This window comes from Rhinatrema bivittatum, chromosome 14, assembly GCF_901001135.1.
Source record: "Rhinatrema bivittatum chromosome 14, aRhiBiv1.1, whole genome shotgun sequence".
In the NCBI taxonomy this organism is placed as follows: Eukaryota; Metazoa; Chordata; class Amphibia; order Gymnophiona; family Rhinatrematidae; genus Rhinatrema; species Rhinatrema bivittatum.
In genome coordinates, this window is record NC_042628.1 from 47062853 (window position 1) to 47077201 (window position 14349).

Here is a 14349-nt window from a genome sequence, read left to right on the forward strand (position 1 = left end):
TGAGGTAAGGTATTCTGTTAGTGTGTAGTTTCTCTATAAGGATCTGTATAGCAGCTTAGCTTATTCTATTTTCCTTATTGAAGGTGCAATGGTGTTCTAGGACCTGGCATAATATTTGCAGTGTTGTCATTTTATAGGTAGGGTTGTTACTGTTTGAATGCTGGCAGTTAGTGCTGTTTTGGTATGAGAGGTTTACTATATTGTAATTGCAATTCAGTTTACTTATAGCTTTCTCAGGGCCATGCCCACACCCAACACACGTGACCATAGGCATAATACCATATGGTTCAATCATCTCTTTTTGCAGGGTTGGCACCACAGCAATGCATGTAGATATAATATACATCATGTTGCAAGTGATATTTATACCTCAGAAGACTGAATGTTCTTTTTCATGTATTCTAAATGCATCATTTTTAATTGTGTGTTGGGAGGGTATGACTGGTGAGGGAAGTGCAAGGTTTTAAGGAGGAGGGTGGAAATGGCAAGCAACATGCTGGGATTTCATTTTGAAGTTCCTGTGTATGCTTTATGGGGTTGATTTTTGTACCTGCTACAAAGCAGAAGCAAAGCCTATGCATGTGCTTGTGACCAGGGATCCATCTGGCCCCCACATATTCAAAGAGAATTTTGGCAGGCAGTTTCCCAGCCTCTTCCATAAAGTACATTGGGTATGTCTGATTCTGAATCCTCTGATCTATCCATAAGATACATCTAAAAATATTTTCCATGCTCATTATTCCAACATTAGAAAGAGGAACACAGTGAAGAATATCTGGTGAAACTGAGGGAGATGAAGAAAGAAATCAAGAAAGCAAAAAGTCAGGCGGAAGAAAGGATTGCCAAAGAGGTAAAATGAAGTGACAAAACATTTTTTTCAGATATATCAGAGAAAGGTCCGAAGTGGTATAGTGAAATTGAAAGGTGACAAAGATCAGTGTGTGGAGAGGGATGAAGAAATGGCTGAAATATTAAACAAATACTTCAGTACAGTGTTTACTAAAGAAGATCCTGGACAAGGACCGTTGCTAGTTGACAAGACTGTGGATGGGAGTGGAGTAGACGAAACTCCGTTTACAGAAGAGAATGTATGGGAAGAGCTAGGAAAACTGAAAGTGAACAAGGCCATGGGGCCAGATGAGGTTCATCCCAGGATACTGAGGGAGCTCAGAGATGGGCTGGCGGGTCTGCTGAAGGACCTGTTCAATTGATCCCTGGAAATGGGAGTGGTATTGCAAGATTGGAGAAGAGTGGTGGTAGTCCTGCTTCACAAGAGTGGGAGCAGAGAGGAGAGTGGAAACTACAGGCCAGTTAGTCTCACCTCAGTGGTGGGAAAATTAATGTAGACTATGCTGAAGGAAAGGATAGTGAACTATCTACAATCCGGTGGGTTGGTTGACCCGAGGCAGCATGGATTCACCAAGGAAAGGTCCTGTCAAACAAATCTGATTAACTTTTTTGATTGGGTGACTAGAGAATTGGATCAGGGAAGAGAGCTCAATGTTATTTACTTAGATTTTAGTAAAGCTTTTGATATGGTCCCACATAGGAGGCTTGTAAATAAAATAAGAAACTTGGGAGTGAGTGCCAAGGTGGTGGCTTGGATTACAAACTGGTTGATAGGAAACAGAGTATAATGGTAAATGGAACCTACTCTGAAGAAAGATCAATGTTAAGTGGAGTGCCACAGGTATCTGTTTTGAGACCGATTCTGTTCAATATCTTTTAGCGACCTGGCGGAAGGGATAGAAGGTAAAGTTTGTCTATTTGCGGATGATACTAAGGTCCGCAACCAAGTGGACATGCGTGAAGGAGTAGAGAGAATGAAAAATGATTTATGAAAACTTGAAGAGTGGTCAAAGATTTGGCAGCTGGGATTCAATGCCAAGAAGTGCAGAGTCATGCATCTGGGGTGCAGCAATCCAAAAGAGCTTTATGTGATGGAGAGAGGAAAGACTAATGTGCATGGACTGGGAGAGGGATCTTGGTGTGATAGTGTCTGATGATCTGAAGATGGCAAAGCAATGTGACAAGGCGACATGCTGGACTGCATAAAGAAGAATAACCAGTAAGAAAAAAGAGGTGATAATGCCCTTGTACAGGTAGTTGGTGAGGCCTCACCTGGAGTACTGTGTTCAGTACTGGTGCCCATAGCTCAAAAAGGATAAAGTCAGGATAGAAGCGGTCCAAAGAAGAGTGACCAGAATGGTGAGGGGTCAGCACTGGAAGACTTATGAGGCGAGGCTGAATGATCTGAATATGTGCATCCTGGAAGAGAGGAGGTGCAGGGGAAATATGATACAGACCTTCAGATGCACAATCGTCAAACCTTTTCCATGTCAGGAAATATTTCTTCACGGAGAGGGTGGTGAATGCCTGGAATGCCCTTCTGGAAGAGGTGGTGAAGACAAAAACAGTGAAGGAATTCAAAGGGGCATGGGATAAATACTGTGGATCTCTAAAGGCTAAAGGTTGAAAATAAAGAAGAGTGCATGGGGGGTAACTTGCTGGTGTGGCAGTTTAGTACCCTTAACAAATAAGCCTTGATACTGATAATGCAACTCCATCATTGCTCTCTGCTTCAATGGCAGTGAGAAAAGGGGAATTGGATTCAGACAGCAACCAACAAGAGCCCTGACTTTTACAATTTGGGGAACAAATAACATGGGGGTAACTAGCTGATGTGGTACTCACTACCCTTAATCACTAAGCCTGATACTTTTGATGCAACTCCAAGATTGCTCTCTGCTTTTACAGTCTGGGAAACTGATAAGCACGTGGGTAACCTGTCCAGTGCAGCAGTTACTGGCATAAGCTTGCTGGGCAGACTGGGTGGATCATTTGTTCCTTTTCTGCCGTCAGTTCTAATTTAATATAAGTGAACAATGTTTGAAGTATGGATTATAAATATTTGGTTTGTGATCCTTTTGATGATAAGTTTTAATATGTATGCAATTTTGTACCCCACCTAGAATTGCAGATAGAGTGAGTTACACACTTCTTTTTATAAAGAAATAAGGCGTTGATTTCAGGTTCCCCCGTACTGGTTCTGCTTGAACTGAAAGCCCAAAGGAGCAGGAGGAAACTGCTGGGTAAAAATAGAAATTAAAAAGCCCCCTCCATGTAACAGCTCGTTGTGTTCAAGATGAGGGTGCACTTTTTCAACTGCGCACAGGTGCCAAATGGCCTGACTGCGGCTCTGGTGGCAGCACGGATTGGACAGAGCCGCAATGCTGTATGGCAAGAGGTGCAGCTTCTGCTCAGACTGGCAAGCCCCTTCCTTCCAGGGCTCTATTTTCTTCCTTCCCCCCTCCCCCCCCCCCCCCCACAGGCCATGTGAGGAGGGGAGCAGAAGGGGTGGGGGGGGGGGGTGTGTGAAAGCCACGGCTGGCCCAGTGAGTATTTTTTTTTTCAGCTCGTGAGGACCATATGAGGGATGGAACCAGGAGGCAGCTAGGCCAGTGGCCTTTTTGTATCTGGCCAGGATGTGAGGTAGGAGGAGAGAGAAGGAGCAGAGGCAGCTAGCAGTGGCAGACAGGCCCACGGGCCTGTTTGTTTGTTTTTTTCCTCTTCAGTCAGCAGGGCTATATGGAGAGGGGAGTGAGGTAGTAACAGCTGCTGGCTCTTCTTTCTTTGGCACTTCATGAACTGTATTTGGAGGAAAGACGGGAAGGCAGCCTGATGGCTCCACTGCTCCAAGACCGCTGCCTAGTTCACCTGTGTGAATGTGCTGAACCATTAGAGGCAACTGCAATATTTTACATGGCTCAGCTTCACAAAATAGCATGCCTTTAAGCTGATCGGCGTAACACACACCTTCCAAACCGATCCTGAGGTCCTCCAAAGCTAGTCGAGTGTTTAGGATACCTGCATTGAATATGCATGATATATTTGCATATATTGATCTTCATGATATGCAAATTTATCTCATGCACATGTGTTGAGGATATCCTGAAAACTAGACTAGCTGTGGAGTCCAGAAGAACAGATTTTGGAAGCTCTGGGGTAACACATCTACTTGCAATGCTTGAGGAACATGGCTGAGAGGGGGAGAGAAAGAAGGGAGAGATTTCCCAGAAGCTTTCTTCAAAGCTCCTTAAGGTTTTGTCTTTCCTCATCTTCTACCCTCTCACTTACCTGGTCAGGTAAAATAAAATGCAACAATGTCACACCTGTATCCATGCATACCTGCTTTGACTCTGGGTTTGGAAGCTCTGTCACAGATGCCCCCTATAGATTCCCAAAACTCATGCTAACCTATAATACCTTTGGCAAGAAGAGAGATTGCAGAGTTGCCAATCAGGTCATCATAAAATAAGGTTTTGACCCTCCCATTTCATTGGGATGGGAAAGCCAGACCTGGATCCAGGACCTCCTGATGACATGGTGTATGACTGGCAGCACAGATTATTCTCTAGGAGTGGTGCCTGGCTATGTTTGTTCTCTTAGCATCAAGACTCAGTCTCTCTCTCTATCAGGAGCTTGCTCTCACTAGATGGTAGAGGAGCCTGAGTTGGGTCTAGAAAGAATTGGTATCCATTCCTGTTTTAATACAACATCAGCCCAAAGCATTTTGGAATATATAGCCAAGCTTGATCGAGAATCCAGCATGTTCAGAATCCTGTCTGATAGGACCCGAGGTTAATAACCTCGTAGGCAGTAAACTAAACTGTCGCTGGCCACTGTGGTGGTCCCCTGCATCCCCCTCACCTGGCACTGGGTCTCTCAGGTGTCTCTCCTCCCATGGCGAGTGTTTTCCCTGTATGCTCCTTTAGAAAAATTAATTTCCTAGCACCACCGCTCTATGTGCACTGTGGGTGATCCTGTCAGGACTCGGGAGCGGGGCCTCCATGCACAGCTTAGGAGCTGGCATCTGGCGAACTGCTTCCAGTTGTTTTTCAGCAGCGCATGCAATGGTAGAGCGGAGGGGGCCTGAGACCCCAGATGTGCTGCTCTTATGCTGATTCCCTACGGAGGAGCGTGTGTGTGTTTTCTCAGGCATAAGAAGTAATTCCAATATCTGTAACAAGCAATTCTGATAATCAGAAAAGGGATCCTGCCACTGGCCTCTACGGAGAGGAATAACGGAGAGATTTCTTCTCTTTCCAATGCAAGTGGCTTGATTTTGTGTTTGTTGGCCTGGAAGCGATCCGGAGGGCGCCCCAAGCTGGGTCGGGTTCAGGGAGCTCTCCGCTTCAGCACGCTTTCTTTCCATCCCTTTCCCCCTCTTACCCTCTCTTTCTCTTCCTTTGCCGTAGCTTGATCCAACGCCTGTATGTTTTCCTTTCCTGTGCAGTGGCAGCTGCTGTGCTGTTGATGCCCCACCCTTGGAGAATGCCCGTCCTCACTTCGCCAGAGATCGCCGCCAAGTTCAAGGAGAAGTGGCTGATGCTCCACCCGGAGGACCAGGACAATGCCAGCGGGGCGGTGACCCTGGATGACAGCCTGACCAACCTCCCAGTGGCTCCAGGACTTCTCCATTCTCAATGCCACCTAGAGAGACCCCTTGGCTCCAGCTTTCACCTCCATTTCCACCAGGAGCCCACCAGAAGCTCTTCAGGGTTCAGATGCTCCTACCAGCCCTCCCGCAGGAGACACTGCGGCCACTGGCATGCCACCCGCCTGGGTAAACCCACCTCAGCAGCCACGTCCAGCAGCAGCTGCCTACAGGCCCTTCCCAGCATGCCCCCTCAGCTCCCCCGAGGAGATTTGACTACAAGACTAACCCCCACATAAAGCCCCCCTACTCTTACGCCACCCTCATCTGCATGGCCATGCAGGCGAGCAAGAAGACCAAGATCACCCTGTCGGCCATCTACAGCTGGATCACAGAGAATTTCTGCTACTATCGTCATGCGGAGCCCAGCTGGCAGGTGAGTCCAGCCCAGAATAATTAAATTCCATGGGGAGGGTGCCCAACGATGTCTTCCTCCAGGTGCTTATCAAGGGGCCCTAGCCACCTCTATTCCACTTAGTGAGACACTTGATATCCTCATAAAATAATTTAATGAGGGCTCCTAGGAGCCCTCTGAGCACGTTACTGGGTATAACAAGAAGCTGTGCTGTCCATTAGCAGCTGCATGGCTCAGACTCCCCCCTGCATATCCCTTGGGCCTGGGACATATACATTCTATTGCTGTTCAGCCTCCTGCTGATAAATCTGGCTTCTTTACGCACAGGGTGCATAACAGTTCTTTATTTGACAGCAAAAAGTGCCCAGCACTGGTCGGGTAATCTCTTCTATAATAGCCTGTGGGTGGGTGTGGGTGCCTCTGCCTGTGTATGTATATATGGGGGCAGGTACCTGTGTGAATGTGTGTGTGTGTGTGTTTAGGGGAGCCTGAGTGTGTGCCTGTGCATATATGAATGTATGTCTGCCTGTGTGAGTGTCTCTTCCTGTGTATGTCTGCCAGTGTGTCTGTGTGTGGGTGCCTGTGCATGTGTATGTTTGCCTGTGTGCATGTCTCTGCCTATGTGTGTCTGCCTGCATGTGTGTGTGGGTGCCCTATGTGTATGTATGTTTGCCTGTGTGTGTGTGTGTGTGTGTGCACATGCGCAACTTTGCTTTGCAGACAGAGCATATTATCTTTGCATAGTGCATGGAGGCCACAGACAGACGCAACAGTGTGACTAACTGAAAGAAGCCTTATATATGTATGTATGTATGTATGTATGTATATGTATATATATAATTGGATTTATTACTTGCCTTTTTGAATAAGCAATTCACCCACGAATAGGGTATAACAATGAGATGGCTACATATAATCTGCAACTTGATTCTGAAAAGGTGAATAACATTTTTAATAAATTTTAAGTCACTACTAATTCCTACTTTAAATACGTAAATAACATTGGACTGAATACAGTTAGCAGTCCCAGGTAAGCCTAGCATCCTCAGCTTTGTTTTCTAATCTCATGGTATAGGAGCAGAGTGTGGTAAAGCTGTCTGAATCAGTACTGAAGCTCCGAGCAGCAGCTTCGGGCCTTGTTCAATGACATTTCTTACAGGGAGGTCAGACACATTAACCTGGCAGGGCCTTGCTGGCAGCAGCTCTGAGAATATGCAGCCTCTATCACACAGGAATTGATTCCTCTGGACAAGATTTCTTTGTAGGGAAAGGACTTGAAAATGTCCTGACTTCTGAAGCTAGAGCAGGACTAAATTTGGCATTCTGAGTGTGGATATACTGTGCCAGATCCAGTTCTGTTTGAGAAGTCGTACTCTTCCAGGCTCATAGAAGCAGATATCAATATGGCTAGGGCTTTTGCTGTACTGCTTCATTTGTAGTCTTTCTCTTCAATTTCCTTTTCTTTTATTGATTTGTCATAGCTTTTATTTCTTATGGTTTTGCACATTTTGGTACAAATGTCCAACTTTTAATATGCATGCACTCCATAATTAAAATATCACTTCAGCTGTCTGTGCTGTATATGCTTTATATGTGTAAATGTACTCTGTACATAAGGGTCTGATGATCAGCTGTCTGTGCTGTATTCATGCTTTACATGTGTCCGTGTAACCCGTGATTGGGATTCTGATGAAGATTTGCTCTTCAGCTGTCTGTGCTGTATTCATGCTTTACATGTGTCCGTGTAATCCGTGATTGGGATTCTGATGAAGATTTGCTCTTCAGCTGTCTGTGCTGTATTCATGCTTTACATGTGTCCGTGTAATCCGTGATTGGGATTCTGATGAAGATTTGCCATTCAGCTGTCTGTGCTGTATTCATGCTTTACATGTGTCAGTGTAAACCGTACATGAGGTTCTGTTGAAGACCAGAACAGCTGCACTTCTTTGATTCATAATCGTAAAACTAGCTACCGAGCAGGAGTTTTCAGAAACTTTAACTCTAATATTAAACTGAAATAAATATTTCAATGAGAAAGGGAGAACTTAAATGATTTGGCTATTACTTGATTACTGAATTATGTAAAATAGTTGGTTAGTTGCTGCTTTCATGTTGTGAGAAGCTCTGGACAGGTGCAGGGATTGTTGCCCAGCTTCTGCCCTCCTGTACTCAGCTTTGGGGAGAGACAGAGGCTACTGCCTCCTGTCTTTGAAAGGAGGATGTTCATGCAGTGCGAGCGTAGGGCAAACAATGAGGCAAATGGCGTGCCTGCCACGGGTGTATGCTAAAAAGGGGGGTAACACCCTCATCCAGCTCAGCGCTCTGGTAGATTCCCAGGGCCAGCCATCAGGGAGCAGCAAGCACAGGAGCCAGGGCCGGATGCTTGCAAGAGAGCTGCTAAAAGCAAGGGCCGGTGCTTCCATTAGGGAAACTGGGCAGTCACCTAGAACGCTAAAATGTTGGGTGCAGCAAACTCCCACCAGCATGAAGCCAACTAGGGTGCTGTACCAGAACAATACCATTAAAGAAGGGTGGGGTGGGTGGGGGTGGATGACCAAAGGTTTGCTGCCCTAGGGCGTCAAACGCTCTTGCACCGGCCCTGGATAAAAGAAGAGGGAAGAATACAGCCTGGAGCTCCCAGCCTGCTGGTAGGCATGGGGGGAGAGAGGGGTGGGGAGAGATGCTGATGGGCAGGAAAGGGGTGATGCTGGGCAGGGGGTGGATCGAGAGAGGGGACTGCATGTGGATGGGCTGTGGGGGAGAGAGGCTGATGCTGCTGGGCAGGGGGGGGGTTGTGTAAATAGAGGAGGAGGAGGAGGAGGAGGATGCTGTGCCAGAGAGAAAAAAAGATGGAGGGCAGAGTGTTTGACATTTATTAAAATAAGTAAGGCACCTTATTTTGGGAAAAAGTGAAAGCCTAAAACTTCATACAGTAAGCCCGAGGGCGGAGGTTGGGAGGGGCCTGGGCCATAAGTCTGAACATCTGGTCCTGGCAGGGCTCTCCTGGCCCAAGCACATGGCAGGTAGTGCCTCCCCCCCTCCCCCCTCCCATTTCCAGGGAGAAGCTGCAGCCTCCCCTTTCTAGATGCTTTGGCTGATCTTGTTTGCATTTAAGCTGGCGAGTATTTGTGATGATCTGACATCAGCTGCTGGGTTTTATCTTTCATGAGATATCCATGCGAAGAAAGCTGAAGCCGACACCACTGCCAGGATCTTAGGAGAGAAGGCATGAAGCTGGTGGGGATATACCGGGGGAGGGAGTGGCAGGATGCAGTTATTGTCTGGCTCTAGGGCAGGTGACATGGGGGTCAGCTTTCAGGCAGGGGATCAGTGCCACAGGCAGCAGGTTGGGAACGACAGGTGAGCGCCGGAGGGATGGAGTCCCTGGAGGGCAGAGGAAAGGATTGTGAGAAACCTGAGATGGAGAGGGGGAAGGGGCGTGAAGGGAGCTGCTAACTCAAGATGCAGCGTTTCTCTAAGTTACCTTCCAAAGTTTGTCTCAAATCCAATAGATTTCTCTTAGACTGTGTAGATGATGATCTATTACCCTGTGGTGATTTACAGTCGCCGTTGATTGCTGATTTCCTGTAACTCATTTCTGAATTCCAGAGAGATCCTGTGCTCCCTCCCTTCACCTGCTATCAGTACCGTCCCTGCTCTCACACTCACTGTGTGCTGCCCTGTGCTCTCTCCCTCCATCTGCTGTGAGTGCCGTCCCTGCTCTCACACTCACTGGGTGCTGCCCTGTGTTCCCTCCCATCACCTGCTATCAGTACCGTGCCTGCTCTCAAACTCACTGTGTGCTGCCCTGTGCTCTCTCCCTCCATCTGCTGTGAGTGCCGTCCCTGCTCTGCTCTCACACTCGCTGTGCGCTGCCCTGTGCTCTCTCCCTCCATCTGCTGTGAGTGCCGTCCCTGCTCTGCTCTCACACTCGCTGTGCGCTGCCCTGTGCTCTCTCCCTCCATCTGCTGTGAGTGCCGTCCCTGCTCTCACACTCACTGTGCGCTGCCCTGTGCTCTCTCCCTCCATCTGCTGTGAGTGCTGTCCCTGCTCTCACACTCACTGGGTGCTGCCCTGTGCTCCCTCCCTTCACCTGCTATCAGTATCATGCCTGCTCTCAAACTCACTGTGTGCTGCCCTGTGCTCTCTCCCTCTGCTGTGAGTGCCATGCCTGCTCTGCTCTCTCACTCACTGTGCACTGCCCTGTGCTCTCTCCCTCCATCTGCTGTGAGGGCCGTCCCTGCTCTCTCACTCACTGTGTGCTGCCTTGACCCCTGCTCTCCTGCTTACTATCAGGCCGATGCAATAAGAAGTGCGGGAGAGCTGGCACTCCGACTCGAGTGCCTGCTCTCCTAACGTGCGCCCAGGCATCTCTCCTGGGCATGCAATTTTGTATTCAAATGAGGCCGTACGCTAATAAGCGCCTCCTTATTAGCTGAAGTGGCGGGTGTCAGTGGGTCCAACAACCCATGCTTAATTTTACCAGTGTCGGGTTTTGAACCCGCTGACAGCCACGGGTTCTGAAAATGGACGCCGGCAAAATTGAGCGTCCATTTTTGAACCTGCTGACCAGGCAGATTTTTTTTTTGGTATTTTTTTTATTAAGTTGGAGGGTGGTATTTTTTTTATTAAGTTGGAGGGTGTTCAGAAAAGCAGTTTTTTCTGCTTTTCTGTACACTTTTCCCAGTTCTTTCAAAGTTAACGCCTGCCCTTAGGCAGGCTCATCAATATGCATTTGCATGAGATGATCGCTATTAGTTTCGGGGGATGGCTGCGCGTTTTCCACCCGCTATTACTACCCCTTATAGTATAAGTATAATAGCAGGTCTAAAATGTGCGGCCAAACGTGGGCTCTAAACGGCTGAGCGCACCGCTCTGTATGTGCAGTCAGTGGACGAGTGGCAGTGCTCACTGTGGCGTAGTGGTCTTGGTGTTCACCCCCCCCCCCCCCCCCCCACAGGGCTCTAGGTCTCTCGTCTCCATTCTGCTCTTCCTTCCATTCCAATGCATTCCACAGCTTCTGGACAACACAGGTTCCTGAAGAGATGCATCATTCACTTTTAATGAAGTCTTCATATCTATTCTTCAAGCTAATTACAGGTGCACAAAGGCTGTACTAATGTGCAGGATAGTATCACACAGAGTACGAGGGGTAGTGGAGAGACACAAACCACCACGCTTGGTATCAGCTCTGGAGGCTGTAGATGGGGAAACCCCATTCCCCCAGCAGCATTCAAGTGGCCTCATAGCTTTCTGTTGGGAGTTTCCATTAAATCTTGGGGGGAAATGCAGCTCCAGGTGAACTCCCACTGGGTGCAAGGCTGCCTCTGCACCCAGACCTTCAGCCTGTCTCTTATAACAGGCACCTTTCTGGCAACTCTGCTGCACTTATTTCCAGTGTTTCCAGATTCCTGATGGAACCCAGAATTTCTCATGGGGGTATTAGGTGGAGGACCTAGAAAAGGGGTCCAGTGCCAGTCAATGAGCACTGGAGTCTGACAAGGAAACGGAATTTATTCTGATATACCCCGTATTAACATTTCATGAGCTCCCCTGCTGTTTCATTCTTAATTACGCTGCCTTACACCTTCACAGAGACACAGCAGTAAGGAGATCCTCCACGGTAAGGTGACTCTGAGGTCGGCCCTGCTTATGTAGGTGAGGCCACATTACCCCAGGGATCCTGGCTGGCTGCCTTTGTAAGCTTTCTGCCCCTTTAGTGATTTGAAAGTGTGTCCTAGGGTGGTGGCATTAATTGCTCCACCACCCCTGAGAATACTTGCACCCATCCCCCACAGAATGCCTGTCTCTACTGATCTCCCCCGGGCCCTCATACTTAAGTGAGCATAGTCTGAGCTCTGAGGGAGATTATCAGAGCATCACCTGGAGAGCTACCAAGAGGGACTGAGCGCATAGGCTGGAAAAGCTGGAAACTGCAGCGTGAAAGGGACATGGGATGAAAACGCCAGAGCTTGCTTATAATAACAGAATGCGGGGGCTGCAAATGGCAGAAGCTTAATTTAAAAGAAAGTCCTATCATCTGTGCACTGTGCCAAGCAATCCCAGTCTATGTCACTTCAGAATGATAATTACCCAAACACCAAGAAGATCCCATGCTACTGATGCAATTAATAGCAGTGGCTATTCCCTAAGTAAACTTGATTAATAGCAGTTAATGGACTTCTCCTCCAAGAACTTATCCAAACCTTTTTTGAACCCAGCTACACTAACTGCACTAACCACATCCTCTGGCAACAAATTACAGAGCTTTATTGTGCGTTGAGTGAAAAAGAATTTTCTCCGATTACTCTTAAATGTGCTACTTGCTAACTTCATGGAATGCCTTCTAGTCCTTCTATTATCTGAAAGTGTAAATAACCAATTCACATCTACTCATTCAAGACCTCTCATGAATTTAAAAACCTTTATCATATCCCCCCTCAGCCGTCTCTTCTCCAAGCTGAAGAGCCCTAACCTCTTCAGCCTTTCCTCATAGGGGAGCTGTTCCATCCCCTTTATCATTTTGGTTGCCCTTCTCTGTACCTTCTCCATCGCAACTATATCTTTTTTGAGATGCGGCGACCAGAATTGTACACAGTATTCAAGGTGCAGTCTCACCATGGAGCGATATAGAGGCATTATGACATTTTCTGTTTTATTAACCATTGCCTTCCTAATAATTCCTAACATTCTGTTTGCTTTTTTGACTGCTGCAGCACACTGAGCCGACGATTTCAAAGTATTATCCACTATGATGCCTAGATCTTTTTCCTGGGTGATAGGTTCCATATTAGGAGTTAATCAACGGAGCCCAACGCTGATGGTCACAGGTAGACCATCGATGTTGACAGAATCACCGGCGAAGAAGTCCCGGGGAGAAGGGGCCCCATCCCCCTCTGAAACCGGGACACTGAGGCGTTCCCTACCGATACCGGTGCTGGGAGCCGAGACTCCACTAATACATGTGGACCCTCCGGCAACGCCCTCTGAGCCTCCAGCCCCAGTGGCTGAGCTACCAACGCCAGCCTTCCGGCAGGAATTGGACCGGATGGTCCAAGAGGCAGTACTCAAGGCACTTCGGGGATTCCAGTCTCCACCAGCACCGACCCCATACCAGCGCCCGACCCGATGCCTACCATGGACCATCCAACTGCACGTTTAGTGGAGCGCTGACCTGAGCGCACGATATTGCGTCGGCCCATTAATGAGAGAGAGAAAAAGCGACAGAATAGTCCTCATCGGGGGGCAGCTCTTCATCTTTTGATTCAGATTAGAAGATGAGCATCAGGCGAGCCCACCCATCACATTTAAAAGGAAGGGAAAGAATCTGATTTTTTTTTTTTTTACCGTATTTTATACTTTATTTAAAATGGTTTACAAGTAACAATAAACAGTAGCAAAAATCCAAATTGGCCCACTCATTCTGCCCAGCTGCGATTCTTCCAGTTTGGTATATAATAAAAGGTGTGTGTGGGGGGGTAGCAGAATTTTTATGATTATTTATAATTCACCATTCCCTTCCTAATAATTCCCAACATTCTGTTTGCTTTTTTGAATGCCGCAGCACACTGAGCCGACGATTTCAATGTGTTATCCACTATGATGCCTAGATCTCTTTCCTGAGTGATAGCTCCTAATATGGAACCTAACATTGTATAACTACAGCAAGGGTTATTTTTCCCTATATGCATCTCCTTGCACTTGTCCACATTAAATTTCATCTGCCATTTGGATGCCCAATCTTCCAGCCTCAGAAGGTCTGAGGAATGCTGACAAACTGTAGGGTAGCTTACTTGGTAACTGGAGAGTATTATTTTTACAAAGTAACTAATTGCTGGAGGATTTCTATAAGTTCTGGTGCAATTAATGTTCTGATAACTGAGGCTCCGATCTGTTCTATATTTATACCTTTATTACCCTTGAAAAAATGTAACGTTATACTGTATTTCCCTCTAATGTTGTTGTTTGATCCTGTCCTCTTCCTCTAGTTGAACACTGCCTATGAAAAAGCACTAACCATGTTAACTAAATGATAACATTGTAAACCGTTGTGATGGCAATACCGACCGACGGTATATAAAACTCTATAAATAAATAAACATTGTGGAACTACAGCAAGGGTTATTTTTCCCTATCTGCAACACCTTGCACTTCCCTATTTCTTTAGGTCACTCCCTAGAAGTGGCTTTCCTTTTGAAGCACAACATCACAAACCTTGGTATGGCATGGTTCATTCAATGTATAATGTCATGTGCGACATCAACCTCAATATTGTAATATAGTCAGTGATGGCAGATAAAGTGATCCGTCCAGCCTGGCCGCCGTTCTGTGCAGGTGAGAGCAGAAAGACCACGTGACCTGTCTAGTCTGCCCAACCACACCAATTACTCAGCTCCACAAGAAGGCGAGGTTACCTTCAGGACGATAACGATTGCTTCGTGCAGGTTACCCCTTTTACAGGAAAGATGCCACATGTTACCCCAGTGCTTCAGTTCCA

General features: G+C 47.2%; 1 pseudogene; it reads left to right on the forward strand.

Annotated features, from left to right (window-relative positions):
* The first annotated feature begins 794 nt into the window (after positions 1-794).
* Positions 795-14349, forward strand: part of LOC115076143 — a 28868-nt pseudogene continuing 15313 nt past the window's right edge.